Source organism: Oryctolagus cuniculus, chromosome 10 (assembly GCF_051225735.1).
Source record: "Oryctolagus cuniculus isolate XC-2025 breed Fujian yellow rabbit chromosome 10, ASM5122573v1, whole genome shotgun sequence".
Taxonomy (NCBI): Eukaryota; Metazoa; Chordata; class Mammalia; order Lagomorpha; family Leporidae; genus Oryctolagus; species Oryctolagus cuniculus.
Window position 1 is genome coordinate 109,030,607 of NC_142876.1, and position 14,057 is coordinate 109,044,663.

Sequence of the window (14,057 nt, forward strand, 5' to 3'; positions counted from 1 at the left end):
AGCCCATGATAAGGTCTTCCCCTCACACTGAAGCAAGATTAAGCTTCCATCTGGAAACCAATTAGGAGAAACAGCTTGACCACATACAAGGGTACTTCAAAAGTGGACAAATGGAATTTAAAAATAAGTAAATTTGGTGCAAAAAATTTTCGAAGTCCATGCATAATTTTTTTATTATAAGCATGCATTTTCCATGAATATTTTGGAGTCCCCTACTATGCAGGTATTTCAGGTTTTTTTGCATATCATAGACTTGTGTTTTGACTCCAAATTTCCACAAAACTACATGCTTTTTTCTTCTGGGCCTGCAAGATCAAGTCATGGCAGCAAAAGTATTGCTGACTTCAATCTTGAACTTTAAAATGTAAGGGAATATTGATGAGGCTTGCCAGACTCTTCTCCACTTGTTTCCTAATATAGTTTTCTAAGAAGGAGAGTTTGGTGTCACCTTCTGTCATTTCCTTCAATCTGAAACAAATGCAGCTCTATCTGGTTGACATTTTTCAGTGTTGGAAATATGTAAGGCATTGACTCATCCTATCCAACAAATATTTATAAAGAAAGGGCCTGTAACAGGCTAGTCCCAGTCCTAGGCAACGTGAGCAAAATGTAAAAGAAATTCCCAATCGAGCTTATATTTTGAGGAAAGTAAAGAGAAAGGAACTGAAGTAAATAGTTGTGCAGTAAAGACAATGGAGACTAACGCTATGCAGAAGAAAATAAAATGGGGAAGGAGAAGGCAAGGAATTCTAGGGTGGTGGTGTTGTTTAGAAGGTGTGTCAGGGCAGGAGTAAGCATAAAAAGGATAAGGAAACACTCAGGCTAACAGCTAAAAGAACATTTCAGGTAGAGAGCTCAGCAAGTGCAAAGGCCCTGAGTCTGGCATGTGCTTGGCATGTTGGAGAAGCAGCAAAAACTTCAGGGTGATCGAAGCAGAGTGAGCAAAGGGGAATCACAACAGGAAATAGAGAGTTAACACATGGGGAGAGCCCAATGGTAGTGCCTGCAGGTCACTGAGAAGACACTGGCTCTACATTGAGTTAAAGGAGTACTTATGAAAGGGTGCTGACCAAAGCAATAGCATTCACATTTTGCAATCTACATTTTAACAGAATCTGGTTTTTTTTTTTTTTTTTTTGACAGGCAGAGTGGACAGTGAGAGAGAGAGACAGAGAGAGAAAGGTCTTCCTTTGCCGTTGGTTCACCCTCCAATGGCCGCCGCTGCAGCCGGCGCACCGCGCTGATCCGATGGCAGGAGCCAGGAGCCAGGTGCTTTTCCTGGTCTCCCATGGGGTGCAGGGCCCAAGCACCTGGGCCATCCTCCACTGCACTCCCTGGCCACAGCAGAGAGCTGGCCTGGAAGAGGGGCAACCGGGACAGAATCCGGCGCCCCAACCGGGACTAGAACCCGGTGTGCCGGCGCCGCAAGGTGGAGGATTAGCCTATTGAGCCACGGCGCCGGCTCCAGAATCTGTTTTTAAAAATAGATTCACTGAAGTGACATGAACTGCTGCCCTTTTAAAAATAAATATCTATTTATTTGAAAGGCAGAGAGAGAGAGACTCTTCCATCTGCTGGTTCACTCCCCAAATGCCAGCAACAATCAGTGCTGGTCCAGGCTGAAGCCAGGAGCCTGGAACTCCATCTGGGTCTCCCATATGGGTGACAGGGGCCCGACCACTTGAGCTATCTTCCACTGCCTTCCAGGTGCATGAGCAGGAAGCTAGGTTGGAAGTGGAGCAGCTGGGACCTTCCAGCTATCACACTGTGTCCCAGCACTAGTCCCCAATGGAATCTCCTATCTGACTCCTTGGCCAGTGCGCAAAGGAAAATGCAGCTGCAAAGTCAGCCTCTCTCTCTCCCTCTCTCCCTCTCTCCCTCTCTCTCTTCTCCCTCTCTCCCTCTCTCCCTCTCTCCCTCTCTCCCTCCTTCCCCCAATTTTATTGCATTTGAAAGATTTTTTAATCCTTGTTTCTGGCCATTTTCGTATCAGGCCATGGATTTGCTGCCACCATTCCATTTCAATTGGAGGCTGACATCTCCCTATCACTGGAATCTACTTATCTACATATGACTGGACACCACTTGACACACTACACATCAATCTCTTCTTTGTTTTCTTATCCATATTTCCAAACTAGAATGTAAGCAACATGTCTTCTTTGTTTTCTTATCCATATTTCCAAACTAGAATGTAAGCCCAAGTCTTCATCTTAGTCACTGCATCTCACGACCCACAACATCTAAACTGCCTTGGATTTTTTGCAATAGCCTCTTTACTAATCCCTCTGTATCCATACCCACACCTTAACACAATGGCCAGCATGTTAGTGTCACATCACATCTCTGCCCAAAATTTTCCAGTGGCTGCCATCTTACCCAGGGTAACACCAAAAATGTCAAGGCCCCTATAACATTTTTTTTAGTGTTTTTTTAATTTAAGGAATACAAACTTCATGCATTTAATATATACAAATTTGAGAACATGGTGATTCTTCCCCCACTACCTCCCTTCCACCCATACTCCCAGCCTCTTCCTCCTCCCTCTCCCTTTCCCATTCTTATTTTTTTTACAAAGGCCAGTTTTCTGTTCATTTTATACTCATAAGAGTAACCCTACACTAAGGAGAGAGTTCACCAAATAGTATGAAGAAAAAAGAAAAAATGAACAGAAACAAACAAACAAGGAAAACACTATTCCTCAACAGCCAAGATAAGAGCTGTTGACAATTGCCACCTACTCTCCCTTTCACTCAATGCCTTTTGCCCTACTGGTCTCCTGACCATTTTTCAAGCACACCACATGTGTTTTTGCTGAGGCCTTTGCCGGTGCTATTCCTTCTGTGTGGAATGCTCTTCTCCAAGATTCCTGCAGAACTTAGCACTCCATCACCTTCAGATGTTTACCAAAATTTCTCCTTCTCTCCCAAGACTACTGTGTGCAGTTACGCGTATTGTGCTCTGCTTAGGTGCAGAAAGACCACTTGCCTTTGTCTAGAAACATTAAGCCACAGAGATAGGACCAGCAGGAATATGTGTCTCCTTACTTCAGTCTGCTAACTTTGTCCTCATTTGCACACTCCTACCTCACATCGTTACCAAGAGGCTCAAGTGCAATTCTATCAGTGACAATAACATTAGAAAATAACATTTTTTTGAAAAAAAAAATCCTTGCATTCTTCTGCCCATGCATACACAGTTTCCCCAATGCCATTTATTAAAAAAATAAATGTCCTTTTTCCATTGTGTGTTCTTGGCAACTTGGTCAAAAATCAATTCACCGTAGATGTGCTTTTCTGGGCTCTCTATCCCATGGTCAGTCAAGGTGTCGGCTTTAATGTATCATGCTCTTGTGATTATTATAGATTTGTAAAGTATTTTGAAATTCATCTGCATGATAATTTTAACTTTGTTCTTTTTTTTCTTTTTTTTTAACTTTTATTTAATGAATATAAATTTCCAAAGTACGATTTATGGATTACAATGGCTTCCCCCACATACCGTCCCTCCCACCCACTACCCTCCCCTTTCCCACTCCCTCTCCCCTTCCATTCACATCAAGATTCATTTTTGATTATCTTAATATACAGAAGATCAGTTTAGCATACATTAAGTAAGGATTTCAACAGTTTGCTCCCACACAGAAACATAAAGTGAAAAATAATAGATGATTTTTTTAAATGATGATGCAATCAGATCAGACCTATTGTCATGTTTAATCCCAGTGAGAGTCAAGTTGTGAGTTGACAATTTCTTTTTTTTTTTTTTTTCACAGAGGATCAGTTTAGTATACATTAGGTAAAGATTTCAACAGTTTGCACCCCCATAAAAACACAAAGTGAAATATATTGTTTGAGTACTTGTTATAGCATTAAATCTCAATACACAGCACATTAAGGACAGAGATCCTACATGAGGAGTAAGTGCACAGTGACTCCTGTTGTTGACTTTACCAATTGACACTCCTGTCTATGGCATCAGTAGTCTCCCTATGCTCCGGTCATGAGTTTCCAAGGCTATGGAAGCCCTCTGAGTTCTCCGATTCTTATCTTGTTTAGACACAGTCATAGTCAAAGTGGAGGTTCTCTCCTCCCTTCAGAGAAAGGTACCTCCTTCTTTGAAGACCTGTTCTTTCCATTGGGATCTCACTCGCAGAGATCTTTTGCCAGAGTGTCTTGGCTTTCCATGCCTGAAATACTCTCATGGGCTTTTCAGCCAGATCCGAATGCCTTTAGGGCTGATTCTGAGGCCAGAGTGCTATTTAGGACATCTGCCATTCTATGAGTCTGCTGAGTATCTCACTTCCCATGTTGGATCACTCTCCCCTTTATTTATTCCATTGGTTAGTGTTAGCAGGTACTAGACTTGTTTATGTGCTCCCTTTGACTCTTAGTCCTTTCATTATGATCAATTGTGAACTGAAATTGATCACTTGGAATAGTGAGATGGCATTGGTACATGCCACCTTGATGGGATTAAATTGGAGTCCCCTGGTATGTTTTTAACTCTACCATTTGGGGCAAGTCAGCTTGAGCATGTCCCAAATTATACATCTCTTCCCTCTCTTATTCCCACTCTTATGTTTAACAGGGATCACATTTCAGTTAATTTTAACACTTAAGAGTAACTGTGTATTAATTACAGAATTAAACCAGTCATATTAAGTAGCACAGACAAAAAAACTACTAAGAGGGATAATGTATTAAGTTGTTCATTAACAGTCAGGGCTATGCTGATCAAGTCACCATTTCCCATAGTGTCCATTTCACTTCAGGAGGTTTCCTTTTTGGTGTTCAGTCAGTTGTCACCGATCAGGGAGAACATATGGTATTTGTCCCTTTGGGACTGGCTTATTTCACTCAGCATGATGTGTTCCAGATTCCTCCATTTTGTTGCAAATGACTGGATTTCGTTGTTTCTTACTGCGGTATAGTATTCTAAAGAGTACATATCCCATAATTTCTTTATCCAGTCTACCGTTGATGGGCATTTAGGTTGGTTCCAGGTCTTAGCTATTGTGAATTGAGCTGCAATAAACATTAGGCTGCAGACCGCTTTTTTGTTTGCCAATTTAAACTCCTTTTGGTAAATTCCAAGGAGTGGGATGGCTGGGTCGAACGGTAGGGTTATCTTCAGGTTTCTGAGGAATCTCCAGACTGACTTCCATAGTGGCTTGACCAGTTTGCATTCCCACCAACAGTGGGTTAGTGTCCCTTTTTCCCCACATCCTCGCCAGCATCTGTTGTTGGTAGATTTCTGCATGTGAGCCATTCTAACGGGGGTGAGGTGAAACCTCATTGTGGTTTTGATTTGCATTTCCCTGATTGCTAATGACCTTGAACATTTTTTCATGTGCCTGTTGGCCATTTGGATTTCCTCTTTTGAAAAATGTCTATTGAGGTCCTTGGCCCATCTCTTAATTGGGTTGTTGGTTTTATTTTTGTGGAGTTTCTTGATTTCTTTGTAGATTCTGGTTATTAACCCTTTATCTGTTGCATAGTTTGCAAATATTTTTTCCCATTCTGTCGGTTGTCTCTTCACTCTCCTGACTGTTTCTTTTGCAGTACAGAAACTTCTCAATTTGATGCAATCCCAATAGTTAATTTTGGCTTTGACTGCCTGTGCCTCCCGGGTCTTTTCCAGAAACTCTTTGCCTGTGCCAATATCTTGAAGGGTTTCTCCAATGTTCTCTAGTAACTTGATGGTGTCAGGTCGTAGATTTAGGTCTTTAATCCATGTTGAGTGGATTTTTGTGTAAGGCGTAAGGTAGGGGTCTTGCTTCATGCTTCTGCATGTGGAAATCCAGTTTTCCCAGCACCATTTATTGAATAGACTGTCCTTGCTCCAGGAATTGGTTTTAGATCCTTGGTCAAATATAAGTTGGCTGTAGATGTTTGGTTTGATTTCTGGTGTTTCAATTCTGTTCCATTGGTCTATCCATCTGTTTCTGTACCAGTACCATGCTGTTTTGATTACAACTGCCCTGTAGTATGTCCTGAAATCTGGTATTGTGATGCCTCCGGCTTTGTTTTTGTTGTACAAGATTGCTTTAGCTATTCGAGGTCTCTTGTGCCTCCATATAAATTTCAGCACCAATTTTTCCAGATCTGAGAAGAAGGTCTTCGGTATCTTGATTGGTATTGCATTGAATGTATAAATTGCTTTTGGGAGAATGGACATTTTGATGATATTGATTCTTCCAATCCATGAGCATGGAAGATTTTTCCATTTCTTGGTATCCTCTTCTATTTCTTTCTTTAAGGTTTTGTAATTTTCATCGTAGAGATCTTTAACGTCCTTGGTTAAGTTTATTCCAAGGTATTTGATTGTTTTTGTAGCTATTGTGAATGGGATTGATCTTAGAAGTTCTTCCTCAGCCATGGCATTGTCTGTGTATACAAAGGCTGTTGATTTTTGTGCATTGATTTTATACCCTGCTACTTTGCCAAAATCTTCTATGAGTTCCAATAGTCTCTTAGTAGAGTTCTTTGGGTCCCCTAAATACAGAATCATGTCATCTGCAAAGAGGGATAGTTTGAGTTCTTCCTTCCCAATTTGTATCCCTTTAATTTCTTTTTCTTGCCTAATAGCTCTGGCTAGAACCTCCAGAACTATATTGAATAGCAGTGGTGAGAGTGGACATCCCTGTCTGGTCCCAGATCTCAGTGGAAATGCTTCCAACTTTTAACTTTGTTCTTATTGGTCAAGATTGCTTTGGGTATTCAAAATCTTACATGGTTCCATGCAAATTTTAAGATTGTTTTTCTATCTCCATGAAGAATAATATTAGACTTTTCATAGTGATTGCATTGAATTTGTGGGTTACTTTAGGTAGTATGGATATTTAACACTATTAATTTGTTCAATCCATGAATATGGAATATCTTTCCATTTGTTTCACCTTCGATTTCTTACATTAATATTTTATATTTTTTCAATGTGCAGATCTTTCACATCATTGATTATATTTATTTCTAAGTGTCTATTTTGGAGTTATTGTAAATATTATTTTCTTCATAATTTCTTTTTCAGTTAATTCTTAGTATATAGAATGCTATACAACTTACATTTTATATATTTGTGCATTGATTTCATATCATGCAATTTTATGAAATTTGTTTATCCATTTCTAACAGACTTTGGTGGAATATTTTGGATTTATATACATTTAAGTTCATGTCATCAACAGATAATTACATCTATTCCTTTCATATTTGATTATACTTTGTTTTGCTGGTCTAATTTCTCTAGCTGAGACTTCTGGAACTATGTTGAATAGAAATGGCAAAAGCAAGCATTTTTGTTCTGTCTTGCTCCTGATCTTAGAGGAAAAGCTTTCAGATTTTCACCATTAAGTATGCTACCTTGAACCTAAAAGACAGCATGCTAAATGGAATAAGCCAGGCACAGAGAATCAAATCCCTTATGATCTTACATATATGTGGAATCTAAAAAAGTCAAACTCACACAGTTAGAGAGTGAAATGATGGTTACCAGAGAGGATGGGAAAAGAGAGATGTTGGCAAAGGGCTAAAAGCTACAGTTAGATAGAAGGAACAGTTCTGGTGCTCTGTTACACAAGACCGTGACTGCACTCAACAATGAGGCACTGTATACCTCAAAACAGCTAAAAGAAGATCTCAAATGCTCTTACCACAAAGAAATGTGGTGACAGATATGCTAATTGGTCTGATGTGATCATTTCATAATGCACAGATGTATCAAAATATCAAAATGAAGCCCTATATATATATAGTTATTTGTCAGTCAAGATAAAGTAAAATGATCCTCACACATTATTGCTTTACTCCTTACAACAGGGATGTGACACAAGTATCATTACCATAGCGAAGTATAATCCATCACAAAAACATGTATATGCATTCCAGCTACTAATGCCATCATACTTCTTCCAGTTCCCATCGATTCATTAGCTTTTTACCCATACTAAGATTGGCCAAAAAATGTCTTCCACGAACTATGAGGGTTCAGTTGGAATAAGACATTATTTGATGACTATTTTACTCTGGTTTGCACAACTGCAACCAGAGAAATTGAGGGTTAGCAATATCCTCAGAATAGAGAAAGGGCTTATTCATATGCCAAGAGGATTAAAGACAATGCCAACAAATACTTGCTAATGCCAACGATAATATCTCTCCCCAGTCCATCCTGTCTACATAACCAGTTCTAGTTTGGTATATTCGGGATGAACTGTCTACTTCCACAAGGTTTTCTACTTCCTTGTTACAGGTTCTGTCACCTCACACAAGCAGCTATGGCAATTCTCAAAGAGATGAACTTAGTCTAAGAACTAATTGATACCCCCCAATACAGCCTGGCAGGTATTTGCTCACAGTGGCACAGTTAACTTCTTTGTTGGGCGCAGCTATGAATATATCTGTTACAGCATCAGTAATGAGAAGATCCAGGACGTTCTTCCTGCCTGTCCTCCCTCCAGGCTGTCCTCCCCTTCTGTGATTTTCAGAAGCCCCTGCTTATTGCCTGTGGCTCCTAATAGACTTTAAGGCAAGGGGAGGGGAGGGTTGATTATGATAGAAGCACAGGACTTGAAAATTAAGAGATGGTTGTAGTTTGGCTCCCTTATTAACTAAAGTGAAAATGACATAGTTTAAAAAGAACATAGCACATTAATAAGGTGAAGAATAAAAACCATATGATTATCTCAATACATTCAAAGGAAGCATTAATAAAACACAGCATCCTTTCATGATGAAAAAATCTTGAGAAAATTGGGTACAGAACATTGAGGAACATTCCTCAACACAGTCAAGGTGATATATGATAAACCCGCAGTCAGCATCCTACTCATGGGGAAAAGCTGGAAGTATTTCCACTAAGATCCGGAACCAGAAAAGGATGCCCACTTTCAGAACTGCTATTAAACATAGTTCTGCAAGTTTTAGACAGAGCTATTAGGCAAGAAAAAAAAAAAACAGACACAAATTGAAAAGGAGGAAATCAAATTATCCCTGTTTGCAGATGATATGAACCTATATATAGGGAAACTAGAAGACTCTACTAAGACTATTGGGAGGGCTGGCACTGTGGCATAGTTGGCAAAGCTGCCACCTGCAGTGCTGGCATCCCATATGGGCACCAGTTTGAGTCCCAGCTGCTCTACTTGTGATCCAGCTCTCTGCTATGACCTGGGAAAGCAGTGGAAGATGGTCCAAGTGCTTGGGCACCTGTGCCCATGTGGGAGACCCCGAAGAAGCTCCTGGCTCCTGGCTCCAGATTGGCGCAGCTCCGGCTGTTGTGGCCATCTGGAGAGTGAACCAGCAGATGGAAGACCTCTCTCTCTTCCTCTCTCTCTCTCTCTCTCTCTCTCTCTGCCTCATTAACTCTGCCTTTGAAATAAATCAATCAATCAGGGGCGGGGAGGGGAACTATTGGAACTCATAAGAGTCTGGTAAAGTTGCAAGATATAAAATGAACATATAAAAGTCAACAGCATCTGTATACACAGTGAATGCTATTGCTGAGATAGAACTTGTGAGATCAGTACTGTTCACAACAGCTACAAAAAATTTATTTATTTTATTTTTTATTTTTTTATTTATTTTTATTTTTTTGACAGGCAGAGTGGACAGTGAGAGAGAGAGACAGAGAGAAAAGTCTTCCTTTGCTGTTGGTTCACCCTCCAATGGCCGCCGCGGCCGGCGCGCTGTGGCTGGCGCACCGTGCTGATGCGATGGCAGGAGCCAGGTGCTTCTCCTGGTCTCCCATGGGGTGCAGGGCCCAAGGACTTGGGCCATCCTCCACTGCACTCCCTGGCCACAGCAGAGAGCTGGCCTGGAACAGGGGCAACCGGGACAGAACCTGGCACCCCGACCGGGACTAGAACCCGGTGTACCGGCGCCACAAGGCGGAGGATTACCCTAGTGAGCCGCAGCGCCGGCAGCTACAAAAAATTTAAATACCAAGCCAGTGCTGTGGCATAGTGGGCTAAGCCTTCACATGTGGTGATGTCCCAGCTGCTCCTCTTCCGACCAGCTCTCTGCTATGGCCTGGGAAAGCAGTAGAAGATGGCCCAAGTGCTTGGGCCATTGTATTGTACATCCCAGAACTAAGTTTGACAGGAGAAAAAAGGAGAGGAAGGTGCCGGAGGAACCACCAACAGTTGGCTCGTTGACTTCCTCAATTCTTAAAGGACCTCCTTTCCATCTTGGCCCACACACCAACACCATCCTTTCTTACTTCCCAATAGATTCTCAAGTGTCAACCTCCATCCATAACTGTCCTCTTTATCAGTTATCATCAACCTTTAACCTGAGTTAAAAATTTGCTGCAGGAGTTGGTGAGAAACACAGATTCTTGGGTTCTCCTCCTGGGTCAGAAGGAAGAGAATTAATTCTAGCTTGTAGCTCTCAATTCAAGTATTCTCACTATCTAGCAGAAGAAAATGGTCAATATTTGGATGTGGAACGGCTGGAAGCTAGAGTATTGTTTCACTGTAGTTACTTCTCCATCACAAACTCCAAACTTGGCATCATCATAGAACCATAGCGCTGAGCCTCTTCTATAATTCACTTAGACTAAAGAGGATAAAAGATGAAGTACTGGGATGCTAAGGAGAGACCGTGGAAACAGACAGCATGGTGTTAGGAAGTTTTATGATCCCTGCAGAGCTTCATGAAAGATACCCTATGCTTCTCCAAGAAGCAGGGCAGGAAGCAGTGTTGATACAGAGCAAGACACATCAGAATATTCCTATATGGTAGACTTCTTTGACTCGAGTGCACATTATCATCATTCTATCATAATTATAGCTCCTTGGATATGAAGTCTGAGCTGCCTAAAAAAGTATTTTGGAAGGAAATGTAATGCCGGCTTTTTTATCCGAATTTGAGACCTCTTCTGGGATGATCTTCACCTCCCACCGCATCTCAATCCTCCCTCCAGATCTCTGAAATTGGGACATGAATTCTAGTCCTATTCATCTCCATTATGGCCTCGTCCAAGTTAATGATTTTCTCCAACATCTACACTTTGCAGGTGAGGAAGTCTCCCCAACAACAAACATGTCCATGATAGAAGCAAAGGCATGTTCCTTGCAAAGATCTCATGAAAAATCTAACTTCCCCTCTTCCAATTGAACAAGATGGGAGTTCACTGGCCCTCACGATCCTGTTGCCCTCTACATTAAGTATTTATAATATCCCACTGTCTTTAAAATGATTAGATATTCATAAATACAGACGCATGTGCTTGTCCAGTTTGAGCAAAAATCTGTAGACTAAGAAACAGCAGGTTTTAGTCCACCTGATAATATCATCAGTGGCTGTGTGCTGAGGCATGAGAACTTGGGTATGGAAGCAGGGAGAGAGCTAAATTGCTCCATAAATGAAACAATAAGAGATGTCAGGGAATACAAAAAGCAAATTACTGGAGAGAGAACAAAGAAACCTTGTGTTCACAAGTCAAAAGTATCCAAGAATTTCTAAACGAAATGTTATCTATTATGTAAACTACTTCCTAGGTCTCTTACAAAAAATATTTAATAAAGTCTATTTTTGTGAGCAGAATCTTGAGAATGATACAAAGTGATAAATACCATGCAGGTTGGTGTGTTTTTGCTATGAATGCTTTTATGCGTGCTATTTATAGAAGGTGGTTGGACCAGGAATTAGGTAATACTTGTGTTCAGCAGCAGGTTCTAAAATGTTTTATAATCTTACTGAGTTTGGGATACAAATTGTTGCTATAAGTAGAGACCAGAGGCTGGGATCTAAAGGAAAATGAACATAGGAGCAGCAACACATCGGTTATGCTACAAATTAAAAATGCAAAGCTTCTAGAGTCTTGAATTATCAGATACATCTGAGACAATTACAGTACATAGAGGACTGGAAGACCCTGGGAATCACTTCCAAAGGAGACCAACCAAACAGAATGCCATGGACCGCCACATTCCCTATAAAGCAGTGGTTAAAGAGTGTGGTTCTGGACACAGACACAGCTGAGTTCAAATCTTTGCTGACTCCAGCTTCTTGAGTTTGGACAAGTCCCTGTATCCTCATATCTTCATGGGGGTTGTTATCCCAACTCTGTTGTTTTTGAGACAATCCAGCAAACTCTCATATAGCTGACAATCTTCCTAAAGGCTAGCTCAGTATGAGCTAGAAGGAAAGGAGGCAAGGGATTTTGCATTCTGAACTGTTCTGACGGCACCTCCTGTTCAACTGCAACAGGAGATACTGTCTCAAAGGCCCCCTGCATTTTTTAGACTAACCTAGGTATTGGATTAGCTAGTTTAAAAGTAAAAATAGTTAAAGGGGAGCAAGAAAAAAATAGAAGGAGTGAAAAGAGAGAGAAATACAGAATCAGTGAGGCTGGTGAAGGTGGCATCTCCTGTGGCAGTTCTGGGCTCCATGGCACATGATCAAGGAATACAAGAGCATTATAGCACGTACATGGTGGTAGTGATTCACAGATGCCCAGGTTGATCCCATACTGCGGGCTCTCAGTGCCTCAACTGAGTTACCAAAGCATGAGAAACGATGGGAGAGTGGCAGATATGTCACTCCATATGGCCATTTACCTAGATTCTCTGTATGTTGAGCCACCTTAATGGCTCTTACTTGGTACCACAGGTGATTTCTTTAGGTATAATTTAAGTCCTCTCTCTGTCTCTCTCTGTCTCCCTGTGTCTCTGTCTCTCTCTCCTCTGTCTCTGTCTCTTTCTCCCTCTCCTCTCACTTCTTTCTTATTTTCTGTAAACACATGACATATAGTTTAGGCTATCCTTAAAATACATGTCTAAAAAAAGAAGAAAAAGAAAATCCATACACAAACAAACTTTGGGAAGTTTAGAGGGAGTGATCACAAGACTTTACAAGTAGGGTAAGTGGAATGGAGAAAAAGTCTAATGAATGACTTGTTTCATGTTTTCCACTGATGTGTTGGGAGATTTAAATCAAACCATGCATGTAAGGAATTTACACTCTGCCTGGCAGTGTGTAGCCACTGTTGCTGTCACTCTGCTATTACTACAGCTGGAGGGTTAGGTAATGCATAGAAACACAAAAGTCTTACAAGCAATCCCCCAGTGGGTTCTCCTTCTTCTTTGGTCTACAGTTCTTGAGGCCCTGAAGGGAGTGGGATATGTCAAGGGCATGCCCTTTGATCCATACTCAGAGGGAACACAGCACATGTGTTCACCTTAAAAACATTTAATGTTTCTATACTGTGGAAAACCTCTTATCTTCTACCTGATTGTGTTAGTAGAGAAATAAACAGTACAATAACATTATCTATTACCTCCGTGCATAGAACCCCAAAACTTCTTGCTCCTTTCTAATTTTAACTTTGTTCCCATCACTCATCTTTCTCTATCCAGATTCTCCCCACCAGCTTCTGGTAACCACAATTATACTTTTAATTCTATGAGATCGTCTTTTTTTAGACTCCAAATGTGAGTGAGTTGATGTGTAGTTGTCTTTCTGTGCTCAGCTTACTTCACTGAGCATAATGACCTTCATTTCCAAACATGTTGTTGCAAGTGGCAACATTTCATCCTTTCTCTACCTGGGCATTATTCTATAGTGTCTGCGTACCTTGTCTTCTTCCCCCGTTCATCAGTGGATGGGCACTTAGGCTGGTTCCATTTTTTGGCTACTGTGAATAGTGCTGCAATAAATAAGGGAGTTCAGAGGCCACTTCAGCAGAGTGATTTCATTTCCCTTGGATATGGACCCAGTAATGAGATTGCTGCATCCAATGGCAGTTCCATTTTCAGTCTTCTGAGGAATCTCCATTCTGTTTTCTACTGCAGCTGTACTATTTTGCATTTCCACCAACAGTGTACAAGGGTTTCTTCTTTTCCACATCCTTTGCAGCACTTGCTATCTTTTGTCTTTCTGATAACAGCCATTCTACTTGGAGTGAGGCGATACCTGGCTGTGAATCTGATTTGCATTTCCCTGATGATAACTAACATTAAGCATTTTTTCACGAACATGTCGCCATTTTTATGGCTTCCTTTGAGAAATGTCTGCTTATATCTACTACCCATTTTAATTGAATTATTTGTT

The 14,057-nt window shown here is 40.9% G+C and overlaps 1 protein-coding gene across 2 annotated transcripts in view; it reads right to left on the bottom strand.

Moving 5' to 3' along the window:
• The window catches only part of MYRIP (myosin VIIA and Rab interacting protein), a 557,931-nt gene that overhangs the window by 375,436 nt on the left and 168,438 nt on the right, over positions 1-14,057 (bottom strand). The gene's annotated exons all lie outside the window — the stretch shown is intronic.